Here is a 22372-nt window from a genome sequence, read left to right on the forward strand (position 1 = left end):
TAGTCATAATATAATTTTCACCAAACTGCAAAAAACTGAAGTCATACCAATCATACTGTTGGACCGCAGAAAAATAAAAACATAAACTAATATTTAGAAAATCACTCAAAACATACTATCACATGGAAATTAAACTCCTGAATGACTTTTGGGTAAGCAATGAAATTAAGGCAGAAAGCAAGAAATTCTTTGAAAGTAATGAAAACAAAGATACAATATACCATAATCTCTGGGACACAGCAGCATTAAGAGTAAATTTTATAATGCTGAACTTCCACATCAAAAAAGTTAAAGAGATCTCAAATTAAAAACCTAACATTACACCTACAGCAAGGAGAAAAACATGAGCAAACTATCCCAAAGCAAGCAAAACACAAGAAATAAAATCAGTGGTGAACTGAATGATACTGATATTTAAAAGAAACATACAAAATATCAAGAAATCCATGAATTAGTTTTTTTAAATAACAAATGAGATTGATAGACCATTAGCTAGACTAATAAGGAAAAATTTGAGAAGATTCAAATAAACAAAATAAGAAATCACAAAGGGGATAATATCACTGACCCCACAGAAATACAAAAATCCCTCAGAGACTATTATGAACACCTCTATGCATATAAATTAGAAAACTTACAAGAAATGGATAAATTCCTGAAAACATATGACCTCCCAAAATTGAACCAGGAAGAAATGGAAACCCTGAACAGACCAATACTGAGCTCCAAAAGCTGAGTCAGTGATAAACAGCCTACCAAATAGAAAAGTCCCATGCCCAGATTTGATTCACAGCCAAATTCTACCAGATGCATAAAGAAGAGCTGGTACCATCCCTACTGAAACTTCCAAAATATTGAAGAGAGGGGAATGGTCTCTAATTCATTGTTTGAGGATAGCATTATTCTGACACCAAAACCTGATGGAGACACACATACAAAAAGAAAACTTCAGGATGATATCCTTGATGAAAATGAATGCAAACATTTTCAACAAAATACTAGCAAACTGAATCCAGCTAATCCACCACAATCAAGTAGGCTTTATTCCAGGAATGTGCAGTTGGTTAAACATATGCAAATCAATAAATGTGATTCATCACATAAACAGAACTGAAAGCAGAAAGCATATAATCATTTCAATAGATGCAGAAAAGGCTTTTGATAAAATTCAACATCCTTTATGATAAACATCATCAACAAACTGACACTGAAGGAACATACTTCAAAATTATAATATCCATCTATGACAAATGCACAGGCAACATCATACTGAATGGGCAAAAGCTGGAAGCATTCTCCTTGAAAACCAGCACAAGACACGGATTCCCTCTATCACCACTCCTATTCAACATAGAACTAGAATTCCTAGTCAGAACAATCAGGCAAGAGAAAGAAATAAAAGGCATCTAAATGGGAAAAGAGGAAGCCAAGTTGTCTCTGTTTGCAGACGATATGATTCTATACTTAGAATACCCCATAGTCTCTCCCCAAAAGTTTACTGATCCCATAAACAACTTCAACAATGTTTCAGGGTACAAAATCAATGTACATACATTAGCAGCATTTCTATAAACCATTAATGCCCCAGCTAAGACCCAAATCAAGAGCACAGTTCCATTCACAATAGCCACAAAAAGAATAAAATACAGCCAGCCAGAGAGGCGAAAGAAATCTACAACAAAAATTATGACACTGCTGAAAGAAATCAGAGATGATATAAACAAATGGAAAAACATTCCATGCTTATGAATAGGAAAAATCGGGGATCTAGAACTAGAAATACCATTTGACCCAGCCATCGCATTACTGGGTATATACCCAAAGGACTATAAATCATGCTGCTATAAAGACACATGCACACGTATGTTTATTGCGGCACTATTCACGATAGCAAAGACTTGGAACCAATCCAAATGTCCAACAATGATAGACTAGATTAAGCAAATGTGGCACATATACACCATGGAATACTATGCAGCCATAAAATATGATGAGTTCATGTCCTTTGTAGGGACATGGATGAAATTGGAAATCATCATTCTCAGTAAACTATCGCAAGGACAAAAAACCAAACACCACATGTTTTCACTCATAGATGGGAATTGAACAATGAGAACACATGGACACAGGAAGGGGAACATCACACTCTGGGGACTGTTGTGGGGTGGGGGGAGGGGGGAGGGATAGCATTAGGAGATATACCTAATGCTAAACGATGAGTTAATGGGTGCAGCACACCAGCATGGCACATGTATACATATGTAACTAACCTGCACATTGTGCACATGTACCCTAAAACTTAAAGTATAATTAAAAAATAAATAAATAAATAAATAAATAAAAATAAATAAATGGTCATACGGCTCAAAGTAATTTACAGATTTAATGCTATTCCTATTAAACTACTGATGACATTCTTCACAGAATTAGAAAAAAACATTGTGCCAGGTGCAGTGGCTCACGCCTGTAATCCCAGCATTTTGGGAGGCCAAGGTGGGCAGATCACCTGAGGTCAGGAGTTCGAGACCAGCCCAGACAACATGGCAAAACCCCATCTCTACTAAAAACTAAAAACAAATTAGCCAGGCGTGGTGGTATGCACCTGTAATCTCAGCTACTCAGGAGGCTGAGGCAGGAAAATCTCTTGAACCCGGGAGACAGAGATTGCAGTGAGCCAAGATTGTGCCATTGCACTCCAGCCTGGGTGACAAGAGTGAAAATCTGAAAAAAAAAAAAAATTCTAAAATTTATATGGAACCAAAAAAGCTCAAATAGCAATAGTAACCTTAAGCAAAATGAGAAAATCTGGAGGTATCACATCACCTGATTTTAAACTATACTACAAGGCTACAGTAACCAAAATAGCATAATAACTGCTACCAAAAAAAAAAAAAAAAAAAAAAGACGTATAGATCAATGGAATAGTATATAGAGCCCAGAAATAAAGTTGCACCTACAACCATCTGATCTTCAAAAAAGTCAACAGAAACAAGCAATCAGGAAAGGACACCCTATTCAATAAGTGGTGCTGGCATAACTGGCTAGCCATATGCAGAAGACTGATACTGAACCCTTTTTGCACCATTATACACAAATAAACTCAAGGGGGATTAAAGACTTAAATGTAGAACCTAAAATGATTAGTACTCTGAAAAATATCCTAGGAAATACCATTTTGGACAGAAGCCCTGGCAAATATTTCCTGAGGAACATACCAAAAGCAATTGTACATAATCAAAAATTGACAAATGGGACTCCATTAAACTAAAGACCTTCTGGACAGCAAAAGAAACTATTAACGGAGTTAATAGACAAACTACAGAAAGGAAGAAAATATTTGAAAACTATGCATTCAACAAAGTCTAATATACAGTATCTATAAGTATTATAACAAACAAATTAACAAGCAAAAAACAACTCCATTAAAAGTTGGCAAAGGATATAAATAGACATTATACGAAAGAAGACATAAGTGTTGCCAACAAGCATATGAAAACATGCTCAACATCAATAATCATTAGAGAAATGCAATAAAAACCACAAAGAGATATCATCTCACATCAGTCAAAACAACTATTATTAAAAAGTCTATACATAACACATGCTGGTGAGATTGTAGAGAAAAGGGAGTACTTATACACTGCTGGTGGGAATGTAAATTAGTTCAGCCATTGTGGAAAGGAGTTTGGTGATTTCTCAAAGAACTTAAAACAGAACTACCATTTGACCCAGCAATCCCGTTATTGTGTATGCACTCAAAGGAATATAACTCATTTGGCCATAAAGTCACCTGCACATGTATGTTCATGGCAGCACTATTCACAATAACAAAGATATTGAATAAACTTAGATACTTATTAATGGTAGACTGCATAAATAAAATTTGGTACATATACACCATACAATACTACACAACCATAAAAAAGAATGAGATCATATCCTTTGCAGCAACATGGAAGGAGCTGGATGCCATTATCCTAAGTGAACTAACAGAGGAACTGAAAACCAAATATTGCATGTTCTCACTTATATGTGGGAGCTAAACATAGAGTACATGTGGACACAAATGAGTGTGGCAGCTAGGAGGGAGGTTGAGGGTCAAATAACGTCCTTTCAGGTAATATATGTATTAACTGGGTGATGAAATAACCTGTACATCAAACTCCCATAACACAAAATTTACCAATATAAACAAGCTGCACATGTACCCCGACCTAAAATAAAAGTTAAAAACATAATGTGGAAGTACCAATATTTTCTTCCATTTCTAACAATTTGAGGATTTCATATTGAAAATAAACTTCTTAGTTCTTACAAGTTTATAGTTGGATCCTTTCTTTAATTGTTACTACTTTTTCATTATGAAATATCTATCATTGATAATTTTATTTCATCTTACATTGCATTTTATGTTTTATTAAAATAGCTGGACTGAATTTCTTGTTAACATTTGCCCAACTAAAATATTTCTCTGTAATTTTATGGGACTTTATTTTAAACTTATGTAACTACATCTTAAAAATCAGTCTTTGGCAGCTCTATCTTCTAATGGTTCACCTTATCCAAGCTTATATTTACAGTTTTTCCTGCAATCTTATGTTATGTGTGTGAGTTTGCATGTTACATCTCCATTCCCTTGGCTTCTAATTGTTTAGTTTTACTTTGCCTATGCCTCTAGCTGTTCCACCAACATGTTTCAAATTGTTTCCCTGACTCTGAATTTGAATACCACATAATTTAGTGAAGCTCTGATTTCTTTTTTTTTATAGACAGAGAAAATCATAACACATCCGTTATGACATGTCAAACTTTGTAACCTTTTAAAGTTTTTTTCCTATGGGAATGATTGTGTACTGTGTCTGGGGCCACAGATAGAATTTGAAGGATACTCTGAAGCTTAGCATGTCAAATTTTTGAACAAATCTTTCTTTCTGAGTCACCTTCATCAATTGTCAATGTATTTCACTTCTGCTCTTCATGCCCTTTTCAAAATAAACTCTGTAATATGGAATTTCATTAAAATTGCTTTAAAATGAGTATAATATTAAGTTTTCTCAGTATAGGGCACTTATGGTTCATTGCAGGAGGAAGAGACTGGGAGTTTCTGTGTAGCCCAGGGACTTTTGTGTTGTGAATATGAGAATATTCTGCAGATCCTGCTCTAGCTTCAGGCACAGAATGCAGTCACTGAACAATCTTGTAATCTGGGTTTAGGGTTAAGACTTCTGCAGTCCTCTGAACATGGAGGACAGAGCTCTATGCGGCCCAGGCACAGCTGTCTATCCAGACTCCCTCTGCAAGGCTACACACCTTCTTCATGCTGGCACCTGTAAGAAGTGAACTCTCTTGTCAAATCTCCATATTTTCTGTATGCAGCCACCTGCCCAGACTCTCGTGGCAAGCCCTGGTGTGCATTGCATGCAGCTGCCTATGGCCCAAAGGTTCAGGCCAATCAGTGTTTCTTCAGCAAGGCCCCAGCCTCCCACCTTTGACTGTGTGGTTTGTGTCCTCTGACGGTCTCTAATTGCATACACAGGCTATGGGTTGCTGATTACTTGCCCTCCTGAGAATTTCATATTGCTTGTCCAGAAAGATGCAGTTTAGAGATAGTTTTGGTCATGGCTTCAGGATTAAGCATGATGCTTAGCTCCTTTTCAATGGGAAATGGGATACTAGTAATTCATGGCGTGCAGTGGCATCACAATTAATCAAGATATCACTCATGTTTTATTGTAATAAAATGCGAATGGAGCACTTGCATTGGACACTTAGATGGCTACTGGACCTGACCCTGAGGGCAGTAATAATGACCTTAAGGACAGTTATGTGTATTGGGTTCTTTTAAGTGTGCATATGTATGTTTAGAGGGAAAACGACAAGCTCAGCTCCATTAACTTGCACTTCAACTCATGACTGGAAAATCAGACAGCTTCCATGTTAGCACCAAAAGTATCTATTTACAATGGTGCCTGAAACAAAACATAAAATTTAAATTGTGTAAATTGCAAAGATGCAACAACAGTTAAATTCAGTCTAGCCGCAAGTTTTTTGTGTGCAAGTTAAGTGGGAAAAAATGAAAATGCCCCAATTAAAAGACACAGATGAGCAAATTGGTTAAAGAGTCAAGAACCATCAGTGCGCTGTATTCAGGAGACCCATCTCATGTGCAAAGACACACATGGGCTCAAAATAAAGGGATGGAGGAATATTTACCAAGCTAATGGAAAGCATAAAAAGCAGGGGTTGCAATCCTAGTCTCTGATAAAAACAGACTTTAAACCCGCGAAGTTCAAAAAAGACAAAGGAGGGCATTACATAATGGTAAAGGGATCAATGCAATAAGAAGAGCTAATATTCTAAATATTGAATTCCTGTAAATGCACGCAATACAGGAGCACCCAGATTGATAAAGCAAGTTCTTAGATACCTACAAAGAGACTTAGACTCCCAGACACTAATAGTGGGAGACTTTAACACCCTACTGTCAATATTAGACAGATCCACAAGACAGAAAATTAACAAGGATATTCAGGATTTGAACTCAGCTCTGGACCAAGTAGACCTAACAGACATCTACAGAACTCTCAACCCCAAATCAACAGAATATACATTCTTCTCAGTGCCACATAACACTTATTCTAAAATCAACTACATAACTGGAAGTAAAACACTCCTCAACAAATGCAAAAAGAATAAAAATTGTAACAAACAGGCTCTCAGACAACAGTGCAATCAAATTAGAATTCAAGATTAGGAAACTCACTCAAAACCACACTGCTACATGAAAACTGAACAACCTGCTCCTGAATCACTACTGGGTAAACAATGAAATTAAGGCAGAAATAAAGAAGCTTTTTGAAACCAATGAGAGCAGAGAGACAATGTACCAGAACCTCTGGAACATAGCTAAAGCAGTGTTTAGAGGGAAATTTATAGCACTAAATGCCCACATCAGAAATCAAGAAAGATTTACAATCAACACACAAACATCACAATTAAAAAAAAAACTAGAGAAGCAAGAGCAAACTAATACAAAAGCTAGCAGAAGACAAGAAATAACTAAGATCAGAGCAGAACTGAAGGAGATAGAGACAAAAAATCCTTCAAAAGAATCAATGAATCTAGGAACTGGTTTTTTGAAAAGATTAACAAAATAGATAGACCACTAGCCAAACTAATAAAGAAGAAAAGAGAGAAGAATCAAATAGACACAATAAAAAGTAGTAAAAGAGATATCACCACTGATCCCACAGAAATACACACTACATCAGAGAATACTGTAAACACCTCTATGAAAATAAACTAGAAAATCTAGAAGAAATGGATACATTCCTGGACACAGGAACACCCCCCAGCCTAAAACAGGAAGAGGTCAAATCCTTGAACAGACCAATAACATTTTCTGAAATTGCAGCAGTAATTAATAGCCTAACAACCAAAAGAAGCCCAAGACCAGACAGATTCACAGCCTAGAAATTGAATAGAGACATTTGGTTATACTAAGGTATAACTGACAATCCTGAAATCCCAAGTCATTTTAATCCACCTGCTATAGTCTGAATGCCTGTGTCCTCACAAAATTCACGTTGAAATTCTAACCCCCAAGATGATGGTAATAGTACGTGTATTTGGGAGGAGTTGATTAGATCATGAACGAGGAGACCTCATGATTGGCATTTGCACATGTATAAAAGAGACACAAGAGAACTAGCTGTCTCTTCTACCACGTGAAGATAGAGCAAGAAGGCTCTGAGTGTGAACTAGGAAGCACACCCTCAAAAGACACCAAATCTGCCAGCACCTTCCTCCAGAACTGCAAGGTTTACATTTCTGTTGCTTATAAGCTACCCAGTTTATGGTATTTTGTTATCCAGCAGCCCAAATGGACAAAGACACTCCTTTTCCAGTGAAAGCAGCTTGCCCTCTGATATCTGAGTAGCCTTCCTTAGTTGGAAAACATGCAATACCTGTTGGGAAGGCCATTGAAAGTAAACTATCATCATCCTTAGGGCCTAACACAATCACCCCTTGTTGACACTAGACACATAACTAGAGTCAAATTTCAACATGTTCCAAGAGATAAGCTCACACTATGATCTAAGAGAAAGTAGTTAATGCACTAAAATAATTGCAATATTGTGTGAAGCAGGTAGCTAGGCAACGTGTGTGTGAAGAAACTCTCAGGATGGCAAACCAAATAGAGAAAAATATAACACTAGATGGGTATAGATGAGTTGATATGGATAAGTTACTGTCTTCGAACTTTTCTGAACCTGGCCTGAGGCCATTTACTAGAGTAACCACACATTAGGGGAAGAAAGTAGCCACAACTTTGAAGGATTACTAAACGCCAGCTCTGAATGATGCTAATTTCTGGTATGTCAAAACATCATTGTGGTTGACCAGTCAAAGTAGAGACTTATGATGGTCAGGGGATACATGGAGTTGTAGCTCACGTCTGACTCACGGTGAGACCTGTTGGTCCACAGAACCACCCTGTTGCTATTTCCCCAGTTCCTGAATGTGTAATTGGGATAAGCATATTTGGTAAATATCATACTGGTAGAATCCTGAAGTTGAGAATTTGACCCATGGGATGAGGGATATTATAATGCAAAAGGCAAAATGAAACCACCTGGAACTTCACCTTTCTGCCAAGACAGTAAACCAGAAGCAAGGTGTCTCCCTAGGGGAGTTGCAGAGATTAATGCTACTTTCAAAGACATAAAAAAAGGTGAAGCAGTGATAACAATCACATCTCATTCAGTTCATCGTTGCAGCCTGTGCAGAAGTCAGATGGATATTAGAATACGACTGTGGGCTATCATCAACTTAACCAAAGGGTAAATCCAATAAAACCTGCTGTCTCAAATATTCTGTCTTTTCTGCAGTCAATTATAACAACTCCTGCTACTCGGTATGTGGCCATTAACTTGTTTTCTGTTTTCTCTATAACAATATATAACTACCACAACAGGCAGTTTGCTTTTACCTGTCGCGGCCAGCAATATATATGTTATATCAGGGCTACACAAATTTCTTTACTGTTTGCCATAATATTGTCTGCTGAAATCTTTATTTTCTTGATATTCCAAAGATCATCACATTGGTTTACTATATTGATGAACTTATGCTGATTGGTTCTATTTAGTAGAAAGTAGCAACGACTTTAAATGCTATAATAAGGTGTATTGAAGTAAAAGGCTAGAAAATAGCCCCAGACAATTTAAAGAATTCACCATCTCAGTGAAGGTTACAGTGATCTAAAACATAAGGAGATATTCCCTCCTAGGTAGAAAACAAGTTGATTTACCTACCAGGACCTACCATAAAGACATAGGCAAATATTTTGGATTTTGGAAGCAGCATAGACCACATTTGAGTGTTTTACATTGACCCATCTACAGAGTCACTGTAAGGCTGTCTGTTTTGAGTGGAGACTAGAGCAAGGAAAGTCTCTGCTGAAGAATCAGGCTGCAGCACAACTGCTCTACATATCAGTGGTGAATGATTTTTCTGACAGTCAAGAACCTGGAAGGAAAAAAATCAGAAGATTGGTGGCAAGGAAGTTTGATGAGGAAGTATGTGGGTAAACCTCTCATAACTGGCATGGATTGTGAAGATATCTGTGTTTTATACAGTCCAAAAGCATCTGTCCTAGAGGAAACTCTTATCCCGCATTGAATGAAATCATGCACTGTATAAAACTTAGTCAGCTTCTTTTCCTGGTCAATGGTCCCTGAACAAAATGACCATAGTGGCATGGATGAAGGCTATGCCTGAGCTCAACATTCTAAACTGTCCCTTATTGAAATAACCTGGTTACTCCTATTACTGAGTGCTTATTCTGCAAAAAGCAGAGAAGAACACTGAGTTCCTCACATCATATTATTACCCTGGATAACAGACTGCCACCAATAGACCTACTCCACAGTGGAGGAAACAAATATTTGTCCTCACTGGAAAAAACACATATTTTGGATATGTGTTTGCCTTCCTTGATGATAATGCTCTGCCAGCACCACTACTGTGGATTCACAGAATGTCTAATCCACTATCATGGTATTCTATGGAGAACTGACTTAGATGAAGGGAAATATTTCACAGCGTAGGAAGCGCAACAATGGGTTTATGGTCATAGAATCAACTTGCATTACCATATACCTCATTGCCCAGAAGAAGTTGGCCTAATGGAAGGGTGGAGTTGATTTAATTGCAGCACCACTCAGGAAACAACCCCTTGATCAGACGGGGTTCTGCTTTACGGGGTATAGATTTGCTTATAGAATTCTGTCTCCTTCCAGGCCAGAATCCATGAGTCTGAGAATGAAGTAATAGAAACGGTGGCTCCTCTCAACATTACATTTAATTACCCATTTGCAGAATATTTACTTTCTGTCCTAGAAATTTTGACCTCTGTTGGTTTGAAGGTTTGGTTCCATAAGGGGAAAATTATTCCATTGTGAATGCAGCTATAGTAGCCCTGAATTAGAAGATGAAACTGACATTCAACCATTTAATGCCCCTTATGACACTGAACCTATAAATAAAAAGAGAGCTCAATTTATGGAATGGGGTGATTGATACTGCTTACCTAGGCAAAACTTTGGTTGCTGCTATCCAATAAAAGGAAGAAATTCTGTAAGTCGGGCCCAGGGAATTCCCTAGTGTAACTTTTAATGTTTTCATGACTGACAATATAAATAACCATAAAATCACACAAATAAAAAAAATGCAGAATGACTGATGACTCAGAACATTTGAAAATAAAGGTTTGGGTCACTTTACCTAGTAAAGAATGTGTTTGCAGATAACATGATTGTATATTTAGAAAACCCCATTGTCTCAGCCCAAAATCTCCTTAAGCTGATAAGCAACTTCAGCAAAGTCTCAGGATACAAAATCAATGTGCAAAAATCACAAGCATTCCTATACACCAATAGCAGACAAACAGAGAGCCAAATCATGAGTGAACTCCCATTCACAATTGCTTCAAAGAGAATAAAATACCTAGGAATCCAACTTACAAGAGATGTGAAGGACCTCCTCAAGGAGAACTACAAACCACTGCTCAATGAAATAAAAGAGGATACAAACAAATGGAATAACATTCCATGCACATGGATAGGAAGAATCAGTATCATGAAAATGGCCATACTGCCAAAGGTAATTTATATATTCAATGCCATCCCCCATCAAGCTACCAATGACTTTCTTCACAGAATTGGAAAAAACTACTTTAAAGTTCATATGGAATAAAAAAAGGGCCTGCATTGCCAAGACAATCGTAAGCCAAAAGAACAAAGCTGGAGGCATCACACTACCTGACTTCAAACTATACTACAAGGCCACATTAACCAAAACAGCATGATACTGGTACCAAAACAGAGATATAGACCAATGGAATAGAACAGAGCCCTCAGAAATAATACCACACATCTACAACCATCTGATCTTTGACAAACCTGACAAAAACAAGAAATGGGGAAAGGATTCCCTATTTAATAAATGGTGCTGGGAGAACTGGCTAGCCATATGTAGAAAGCTGAAACTGGATCCCTTTCTTAACACCTTACACAAAAATTAATTCAAGATAGATTAAAGACTTACATGTTAGACCTAAAACCATAAAAACCCTAGAAGAAAACCTAGTCAAAAACCTAGGCAATACCATTCAGGACATAGGCATGGGCAAGGACTTCATGTCTAAAACACCAAAAGCAATGGCAACAAAAGCCAAAATTGACAAATGGGATCTAATTAAACTAAAGAGCTTCTGCACATCGAAAGAAACTACCATCAGAGTAAACAGGCAACCTACAAAATGGGAGAAAATTTTTGCAATCTATTCATCTGACAAAGAGCTAATACTCAGAATTTACAAAGAACTCAAACAAACTTACAAGAAAAAAACAAACAACCCCATCAAAAAGTGGGCGAAGGATATGAACAGACACTTCTCAAAAGAAGACATTTATGCAGCCAAAAGACACATGAAAAAATGCTCATCATCACTTGCCATCAGAGAAATGCAAATCAAAACCACAATGAGATACCATCTCACACCAGTTAGAATGGCAATCATTAAAAAGTCAGGAAACAACAGGTGCTGGAGAGGATATGGAGAAATAGGAATGCTTTTACACTGTTGGTGGGACTGTAAACTAGTTCAACCATTGTGGGAGTCAGTGTGGCGATTCCTCAGGGATCTAGAACTAGAAATACCATTAGACCCAGCCATCCCATTACTGGGTATATACTCAAAGGATTATAAATCATGCTGCTATAAAGACACATGCACACGTATGTTTATTGCAGCACTATTCACAATAGCAAAGACTTGGAACCAACTCAAATGTCCATCAATGATAGACTGGATTAAGAAAATGTGGCACATATACACCATGGAATACCATGCAGCCATAAAAAGGATGAGTTCATGTCCTTTGCAGGGACATGGATGAAGCTGGAAACCATCATTCTCAGCAAACTATCGCAAGAAAAGACAACCAAACACCGCATGTTCTCACTCATAGGTGGGAATTGAACAATGAGAACACATGGACACAGGAAGGGGAACATCACACACCGGGGCCTGTCATGGGGTGGAGGGAGGGGGAAGGGATAGCATTAGGAGATATACCTAATGTAAATGATGAGTTAATGGGTGCAGCACACCAGCATGGCACATGTATACATATGTAACAAACCTGCACGTTGTGCACATGTACCCTAGAACTTAAAGTATGATTTAAAAAAAAAGCTCAGGGTATTACATGGAACAGATTGAAGAAAGAAGCAATAAATATTAATTACAAATTAATATCCAGTTATAGAAATGAGGATTGTGGTAGCAGTTCATATTTTCTCTATGCTTGTTACATGCGGGTGTTTATTTGTACATATACTAATCATTCTATTTTTCTATAGCTTCTCACTTAAAAATTATGTAAGACTTACTGGAGGTAAATTTTACAACTTAGTCCTTAGGTGATAATGTATTCAGTGAGACCATGACTAAGTTGGAAAAAATTAATATAGCCCACAATATATAAATGATTGTTAGGATTGTGTGTCTTATTATTCTAGGGAAGAGTGAGAACTTCTTTACTTGAAAGAGCTACAGATATATGTTGCTACTACAGGAATATAGAATTGTTTTGCTATTATAAAAAAGGTCAAACATGTATTGAAAGCTGCATATGGAAGCTGACTGGCCAAAACAATAGAGTGTGAATGTTCGATCTATTGTCCTTCAGCTCCAAGTGCATCCTTTAATATAATTTCTGTGGTGAACAATGGAATTTCTTTGAGTGTTTTTCATTTAAAGTGAACATGACATTAGGCTTTTTCAGTATTTAGTACTAGAGGGACTCTGCTGGCAGAAGACACTTTCTACAATCTCTGGAGGATGTCAGAGAGGTTTGAGTACCATAATTTCTAGTAGATCCTTCCTCAGGAAGATTCCTAGAACACTGTCTATGTCAGTCTGGCCATAACCTTCCTGTAGTCCTGTTGCCATGGAAACAAAGGCCTGTGTAACATGCTTAATACTGTCTGTGGCCCAGAAGGTCACACGCTGAGCAGTAGCTCCTTCTGTAAGTTCACTGCTGTCATGGTATTTAGCCTCTGTATTCTGAAGTCCTTCTACCTCCATTGGCACCTGGACTTCAGCTATATTCCCAGGTCACTGCCTGTTGCTTGCCTGCTCTCTGGACTGCACTCTGGACAGTTTCCTGTTTTTTTCCCAGCAGCTCTATACCAGCTCTGCCCTGGCTAAACCAGCAAACTTTACTGCTTTGAACCATCCTTTCTCCAGTGAGCTGTGCACCTTTTCCAACTTGGTCTTTTTTGGGTACTCTCCCTTGCCCTAGGTCAAGAAATTCCAAATATTATACAGAGTTTTAAAATAATATACATTATAGTTACACTTTATTATAGACAGCAATTCTGTATATTAAATGTCTCCTTTTAAAAATCCCCTTGTACTTTCTGTCTCCTAATTGGACCCATACTGCCAGAGGAACTTGTTCTAATCCCAAAACCAAGGAACCATGATATGGCCAGAAATACCAGTAAGATCGCAGAACTAAAGTGTCATCTAAGTACCCAAAAAAATAGACACTTCGTTTGTGTGTGTGTGTGTGTATGTGTGCATACACACATGCGCACATAAGGTACACATAGTAGAGGCTGCAGGTAGGAGCCTATAGTACAAGTTTAAAAAGCATAAAACAATATAAGGCTGATACAAAGATATGTGTGTGAATTGAGTTATTGTTGAATTAATATCATATCCACATTTTTCAAAATGAACCAATGTTGAGGTTTTATGCTATTATACATTTTGCTTCTGGTATTTTGTTCTAGAGTTACATTGATGTAAGTACAAATGGCCTCATTAAATGGTTAAATTATATATGTGTGTGTACGTGTTTGTATACAATTATATATACATATGAAAGGAAAAAAATGTTACACATTATTATGATTAGGGTGTAAGCAATAATAGTTGCAGATAGTCTTGAATGTCCACTAACAAAGTTGTGTTGATAATCAGCAGGACTGATGGAAGTGGGAGTTTGGTGGGTACAATGAGACAAGAGCAGGGGCTGGAGATATCAGGAAAAATGGAGATATGTATTGTTTTTACATGATATGAAGAGAAAATTTCCTGAACACTAATAGAGACAGCCTCTAGATTTAGAAACAGACTCTGATGTTTCAGTACCAAGCAATGCTAACCATTTTTAGTGAACATCAAAGAAACAGAGATATGGAGGAAGAAGGAAAAAACAGCAAAGACAGCTTACTCTTCAGTGACCAGAATGATGGTAATTATCTTCACAAATAATAATCTATTAAATATGTTTTTATTGTTCTCAGTGGTTTCAGAAATTTTAAAATACATACTGGATATTCCATACCCACAGAGATACATAATCTTTTATAACATGAGTAAAACAAAATGATGTAAGAAGATGTTAAATTATTGGTAACATTGAGTTTGAAACAAATAGGGCATTGTAGAACACCACTCTACAGAATGAATATTGTGCTCCCTGCTGGACATAGGAGACACCAGGAACAAAGACATGAGCCTGGTTTCTGTTTTGCATGGTCTATATAAATTTAAATAGTGTCTAGATTCTTTTTCCTTACCAGTAATTTCAATTAACTTGCAAAAACTATTACGTTTCAAATTATAAATTAACTTCAGTAAAATACTTAATACTAGACCAAGAAGAAAAAAACAACTGGATTAGAAAATAATTTTGATAATTTAGAAACTATTTGAGTTTTAAAAAATCAGATGGTGGCCTGAATGAAATTATCTATATCTCATAATACCATAGATTTATGGATATAAATAAATCTAACTTTATGTAATCAAAAGTGTATTATGCTTAAAAGCAGATATTACAAAATTTAATTTTCTAATTTAGCCAAGTGATTTTAAATAACTATGATCACGCTTTTTTCTTAATTGTCAAAAAGATAAGGATTATTGGGTGGGGGGCTGGGGGAGGGACAGCGTTAGGAGGAATACCTCATGTAAATGACGAGTTGATGGATGCAGCAAACCAACATGGAACACGTATATCTATATAACAAACCTACACATTGTGCACATGTACCCCAGAACTTAAAGTATAATAAAAAAACATAAGGATTATTGAATATTCTCTCTTTATTTCCTTCAACCCAATATATACATTGTTGTGATGCATAGTCATTAATGTATAATATTATGGATTAATATTAAAAATATTTGTTAGCTATTACCATACTTTTTGTTTTATGTACAGGTTCACTACTCATTTCAAGGTAAGGAACATCTATTATAGTCATGGAATAAAGTCTAAATGTTATTTTCTTAGTTTATTACTTTGAGCCACTGTGGATATATGTCTTTGGCCATTTAATCCATATGCCTGATATGATTTTCTTTAAAACAACTTCAAGGACTGGAAATATATTCCAAAAACTCTAATCCTTTTCAATAAGCAGAACCACTGAAACATTTACCAATTATAGAAAAATTTGCTTCACCCATGAATCAATAAGACAAATAAAGTCAGTCCAACTAAGATTAAATGATTTTTCATTATTGGGAATGTGACAGCAACAGAGTTACAAAAATTTTATTCTTACTATTATGTAAAAAGATATTTACATTTGAAAATTCAGAAAAGTTTACTTATATTGTGAATTTCAATGTAAGTCCAATAATCATTACTAAAATATTTAAGTATCAGTGTGTAATTTAGGGGCACTTGTAAATTATCTATTCACTGGGAATCTAAATAACAAAACTATTTCTTTGTTGGATCAGTGCATGAAGATTTGATTAATTTTAACAACTTGAAAGAGAGTTGGATCTAGTATCCCATAATATAAGTTAAATTTTTTGGATGGAAGCAATTAGAGGTGAAAAATTAAGATGTTGTCTGGGTTGAAGTTACAGCAGTATCTTCCAAGAGCCACCAAAAATAAAAAAAATCAAGAAGAAACGCTGACTAAATATGTAAAAATTGGTGTATTAACTTTTATTTCAAAGTGAATTTCAAGACGTTCAATAAAATTTTGAGTTTATACCTTTGGAAAGGAAGATTTCTTTGCTACGTGGCTGCACACAATGCAGTTTATAATACTGAAAAAACATGGAAATTTAACATCCTGATTTAGATGATGGATAGGAGGGAGGACTAGCTTTCAGCTCCTACTCAGATGGACAGAGTAGCATGTGGAAACTCACATTGTGAATGTTTGCACCAAGAACTACTACAGGAACATACCAGGAAAGCTGAGAGAATCCAGAGACCCTTTGAAGGAACTGGATCACTGATGCAGGCTCCCCGAGATGCTCAGAACTTGTGAGCCTGTTTGGTTTCTCAAAAGACAGGCCCATGGTCTGGGGCAAGTTGTCAGCCCTGGTCACCAGCTGCCTGCAAATAGACTTGTTGCTGTTGTGGAGGCAACAGGGAAGTAAGATTGGCCTTCAGAACTGCAGGCTGTGTGGGAGCTGAGCAAGGCCTGTGACGGCTGGCTTTCTGCTACTTCTCTGGTAACCTCTGTGCTGCAGCAGAGACAGCCATAGTCCTCCTGGGAATATAACTCCATTAGACTGGAAACCATACCCCCATCCCTTACAGCAGCAGGAGCAGCAAGGCCCAACCAAGGCAAGGCTGAGCTCAGACACACCTATACTTGCCCCCACCTGGTGGTATTTATCTACCAACCTTTGTAGCTCAAGACAAAGGTCATAATCTCTGTGAGCTCTGTGGCCCTGCCCACCACCTTAGAAACCTGAATACTTGACCAGTTGTAGGTAGGGCAAGTTTGCATCCTCCCTACAGGGCCACTGCTGATGCACTCTGGAAAGCGCCACCTCCTGGCTGGAGGCCAACCACAACCAACACAAAAAGGACCCAAGGACCCTTACATAGTCCACTTAAATCCCCTGCTGCCTCCACCTGAGCAGGTGCTAGTATTCACGGCTGCAACACCTTTAGAGGGATCACATCACAGGACTCTTTGCAGACATTCCCCAGTACCCGCTAAAAGTCTGGTAGCTTTGTTGTGTGGCTAGACCCAGAAGAGCATAAAAACCAATACAGTTTGGCTTTCAGGAAGCCCCATTCCTAGGTGAGGGGGGAGAACACCACATCAAGGGAACACACAGTGGGACAAAAATATCTGAATAGCAGCCCTTGAATCTCAGCTCTTCCTTCTGACAAGTCTACCCAATGGGAAGGAAACAAAAAACAATTCTGGTAATATGCCAAAACAAGGTTCATTCATACCCCCAAAAGATCACACCAGCTCACCAACAATGGATCCAAACCAAGATGAAATCTCTGGATTGCCAGAAAAAGCATTCAGAAGGTTGATTATTAAGCTAATCAAGGTGGAACCAGAGAAAGATGAAGTCCAACTTAAAGAAATCAAAAACATGATACAGGATCTGAAAAGAAATTTCTCCAATGAAATAGATGGCATAAATAAAAAACAATCACGACTTCTGGAAATCAAGGAAACACTGAGAGAAATGCAAAATGCACTGGAAAGCATGACCAATAGAATCGAACAAGCAGAAGAAAGAACCTCAGAGATTGAAGGCTAGGTTTTTTAATTAACTCAATCCATCCAAGACAAAGAAAAAGAATTTTAAAAAATGAACAAGGCCTCCAAGAAATTTGGGACTATGTTACATGTCCAAACCTAAGAATAATTGATGTTCCTGATAAGATGAGACATCTAAAAGTTTGGAAAACATATTTGAGGGAATAATTGAAGAAAACATCCCCAGCCTTGCTAGAGATCTAGACATCCAAACACAAGAAGCTCCAAGAAAACCTGGGAAACTCATTGCAAAAGATCTCATCACCTGGCACATAATCAACAAGTTATCTAAAGTCAAGATGAAGGAAAGAATCTTATGAGCTATGAGACAAAAGCAGCAGGTAATCTATAAAGAAAAACGTACCAGATTAACAGCAGATTTCTCATGAAAAACCTTACAAGCTAGAAGGAATTGTGGACCTATTTTCAGCCTCTTTACACAAAACAGTTATCAGCCAAGAATTTTGTATTCAATGGAACTAACCTTTATAAATGAAAGAACGAGACAGTCTTTTCCAGAAAAACAAATGCTGAGACAATTCAACACTACCAAGCCAGCATTATAAGAACTGCTAAAAAGAGCTCTAAATTTTGAAACAAATTCTTAGAATACACCAAAATAGAACCTCCTTAAAGCATAAATCTCACAGGATCTACATAACAATAACAGAATGAAAAAAAAAACCAAGGTATTCGGGCAACAAATAGCACAATGTATAGAATAGTACCTCACATCTCAATACTGACATAGATGTTAGTGGCCTCAATGTTCCACATAAAAGATACAGAATGGCAGAATGGTTAAGAATTAACCAAAGATGTTTCTTCATCTTCAAAAGACTCACCTAACACATAAGGACTTATACAAACTTAAAGTGGTGGAAGAAGATATTCCATGCAAATGGACAACAAAAGTGAGCATGAGTAGCTATTATTATATCAGAAAAAAAAAACTTTAAAGCAACAGTAGTTAAAAAAGACAAAAGGGGACATTATATAATGATAAAAGGACTAGGCCAACAGGAAAATATCACAATCACAAATATAAATGCCCGTAACAGTGGAACTCCCAAACTTATAAAACGATTACTACTAGACCTAAGAAATTAGATAGATGACAACACAAAAATAGTGGTGGTGTTCGATGTTCCCCTTCCTGTGTCCAAGTGTTCTCATTGTTCAATTCCCATCTATTAGTGAGAACATGTGGTGTTCGATGTACCCTAGAGCTTAAAGTATAATAAAAATATATATATATATATAAAATAAATACAATAAAAAATTCTTATAAAAAATAATGGCAGATTTTAATAAACCACTGAGAACACTATGCAGGTCATCAAAACAGAAAGTCAACCATGTACTGAAACCATACCCCACAACAAATGGGCTTAACAGATATTTACACAACATTCTTTTTTTTTTTTTTTTCCTTGAGATGCAGTTCTGCTCTTGTAGCCAGGCTGGAGTGCAATGGCATGATCTCAGCTAACTACAAACTCCACCTCTGGGTTTCAAGTGATTCTTCTGCCTCAGCCTCCTGAGTAGCTGGGATTACAGGTGCCTGCCACCACACCTGGCTATTTTTATTTTTATGGAGATGAGGTTTCGCCATGTTGTCCAGGCTGTTCTCGAACGCCTAACCTCAGCTGACCTGCCCAACTTGGCCTCCCAAAGTGTTGGTATTATAGGCGTGAGCCACCGTGCCCAGCCTATTTACAGACTATTCTACCCAACAACTGTAGAATATACATTCTATTCATCAGCACATGGAACATTCTCTAAGACCATATGATAGGATACAAAGCAATCTCAATAAATTTAAGAAAATAGAAATTATATCAAGTACTCTCACAGAACACAGTGGAATAAAATTGGAATCAACTCCCAAAAGAACACTCAAAAACATGCAAACACATGGAAATTAAATAATCTGCTCCTGAAAGATCATTGAGTCGACAATGAAATAGAGGTGGAAACTAAAAATTATTTAACTTGAATGATAATAGTGACACAACCTATCTAAACCTCTGCAATACAGCAAAAGCAATGTTAAGAGGAAAGTTCATACCATTAAATGCCTACATCAAAAAGTCTGAGAGAACACAAATAGACAATCTAAAGCCACATCTCGTGGAACTGGGGATACAAGAACAATCCAAACCCAAACCCAGCAGAAGAAAAGAAATAACAAAGATCAGAGCAGAACTAAATGAAATTGAAACCAAAAGACAATACAAAAGATAAATGAAACAAACAGCTGGTTCTTTGAAAAGATAAATAAAATTTATAGACCATTAGTAAAATTAACCAAGAAAAAGAAAGAAGATCTAAATAAGCTCAATTAGAAATGAAATGGGAGATATAACAACTGATTCCACAGAAATACAAAAGAGTATTCAAGGCTACTATGAACACCTTAATGTGAATAAACTGGGAAACCTAGAGGAGATAGATAAATTCCTGGAAATATATAACCATTCTAGCTAAAACAAAGAAGATATAGAAACTCTGAACAGACCAAAAACAAGCAGTGAGACTGAAATGGTAATTAAAAAAAAAAAAACTGCCGGCACATGGGGAGCCAAGATGGCCGAATAGGAACAGCTCCAGTCTACAGCTCCCAGCGCGAGCGACGCAGAAGACGGGTGATTTCTGCATTTCCATCTGAGGTACCGTGTTCATCTCACTAGGGAGTGCCAGACAGTGCGCGCAGGTCAGTGGGTGAGAGCACCGTGCACCAGCCGAAGCAGGGGCGAGGCATTGCCTCACTCGGGAAGCGCAAGGGGTCAGGGAGTTCCCTTTCCAGGGGTGACAGACGGCACCTGGAAAATCGGGCCACTCCCACCCGAATACTGTGCTTTTCTGATGGGCTTAGGAAACGGTGCCCCAGGAGAGTGTAGCCCGCACCTGGCTCAGAGGGTCCTACGCCCACGGAGTCTCGCTGATTGCTAGCACAGCAGTCTGAGATCAAACAGCAAGTCGGCAGCGAGGCTGGGGGAGGGGCGCCCGCCATTGCCCAGGCTCGCTTAGGTAAACAAAGCAGCCTGGAAGCTTGAACTGGGTGGAGCCCACCACAGCTCAAGGAGGCCTGCCTGCCTCTGTAGGCTCCACCTCTGGGGGCAGGACACAGACAAACAAAAAGACAGCAGTAACCTCTGCAGACTTAAATGTCCCTCTCTGACAGCTTTGAGGAGAGCAGTGGTTCTCCCAGCACGCAGCTGGAGATCTGAGAACGGGCAGACTGCCTCCTCAAGTGGGTCCCTGACCCCTGACCCCCAAGCAGCCTAACTGGGAGGCACCCCCAAGCAGGGGCAGACTGACACCTCACACGGCCGGCCAGGTACTCCAACAGACCTGCAGCTGAGGGTCCTGTCTGTTAGAAGGAAAACTAACAGAAAGGACATCCACACCAAAAACCCATCTGTACATCACCATCATCAAAGACCAAAGTAGATAAAACCACAAAGATGGGGAAAAAACAGAGCAGAAAAACTGGAAACTCTAAAAAGCAGAGTACCTCTCCTCCTCCAAAGGAACGCAGTTCCTCACCAGCAACGGAACAAAGCTGGACGGAGAATGACTTTGATAAGCTGAGAGAAGAAGGCTTCAGACGATCAAATTACTCCGAGCTATGGGAGGATATTCAAACCAAAGGCAAAGAAGTTGAAAACTTTGAAAAAAATTTAGAAGAATGTATAACTAGAATAACCAATACAGAGAAGTGCTTAAAGGAGCTGATGGAGCTGAAAACCAAGGCTCGAGAACTACATAAAGAATGCAGAAGCCTCAGGAGCCGATGCGATCAAATGGAAGAAAGGGTATCAGCCCTGGAAGATGAAATGAATGAAATGAAGCGAGAAGGGAAGTTTAGAGAAAAAAGAATAAAAAGAAACGAGCAAAGCCTCCGAGAAATATGGGACTATGTGAAAAGACCAAATCTACGTCTGATTGGTGTACCTGAAAGTGACGGGGAGAATGGAACCAAGTTGGAAAACACTCTGCAGGATATTATCCAGGAGAATGCAAGGCAGGCCAACATTCAGATACAGGAAATACAGAGAATGCCACAAAGATACTCCTCGAGAAGAGCAACTCCAAGACACATAATTGTCAGATTCACCAAAGTTGAAATGAAGGAAAAAATGTTAAGGGCAGCCAGAGAGAAAGGTCGGGTTACCATCAAAGGGAAGCCCATCAGACTAACAGCAGATCTCTCGGCAGAAACCCTACAAGCCAGAAGAGA

This window comes from Pongo pygmaeus, chromosome 1, assembly GCF_028885625.2.
Source record: "Pongo pygmaeus isolate AG05252 chromosome 1, NHGRI_mPonPyg2-v2.0_pri, whole genome shotgun sequence".
Lineage (NCBI taxonomy): Eukaryota > Metazoa > Chordata > Mammalia > Primates > Hominidae > Pongo > Pongo pygmaeus.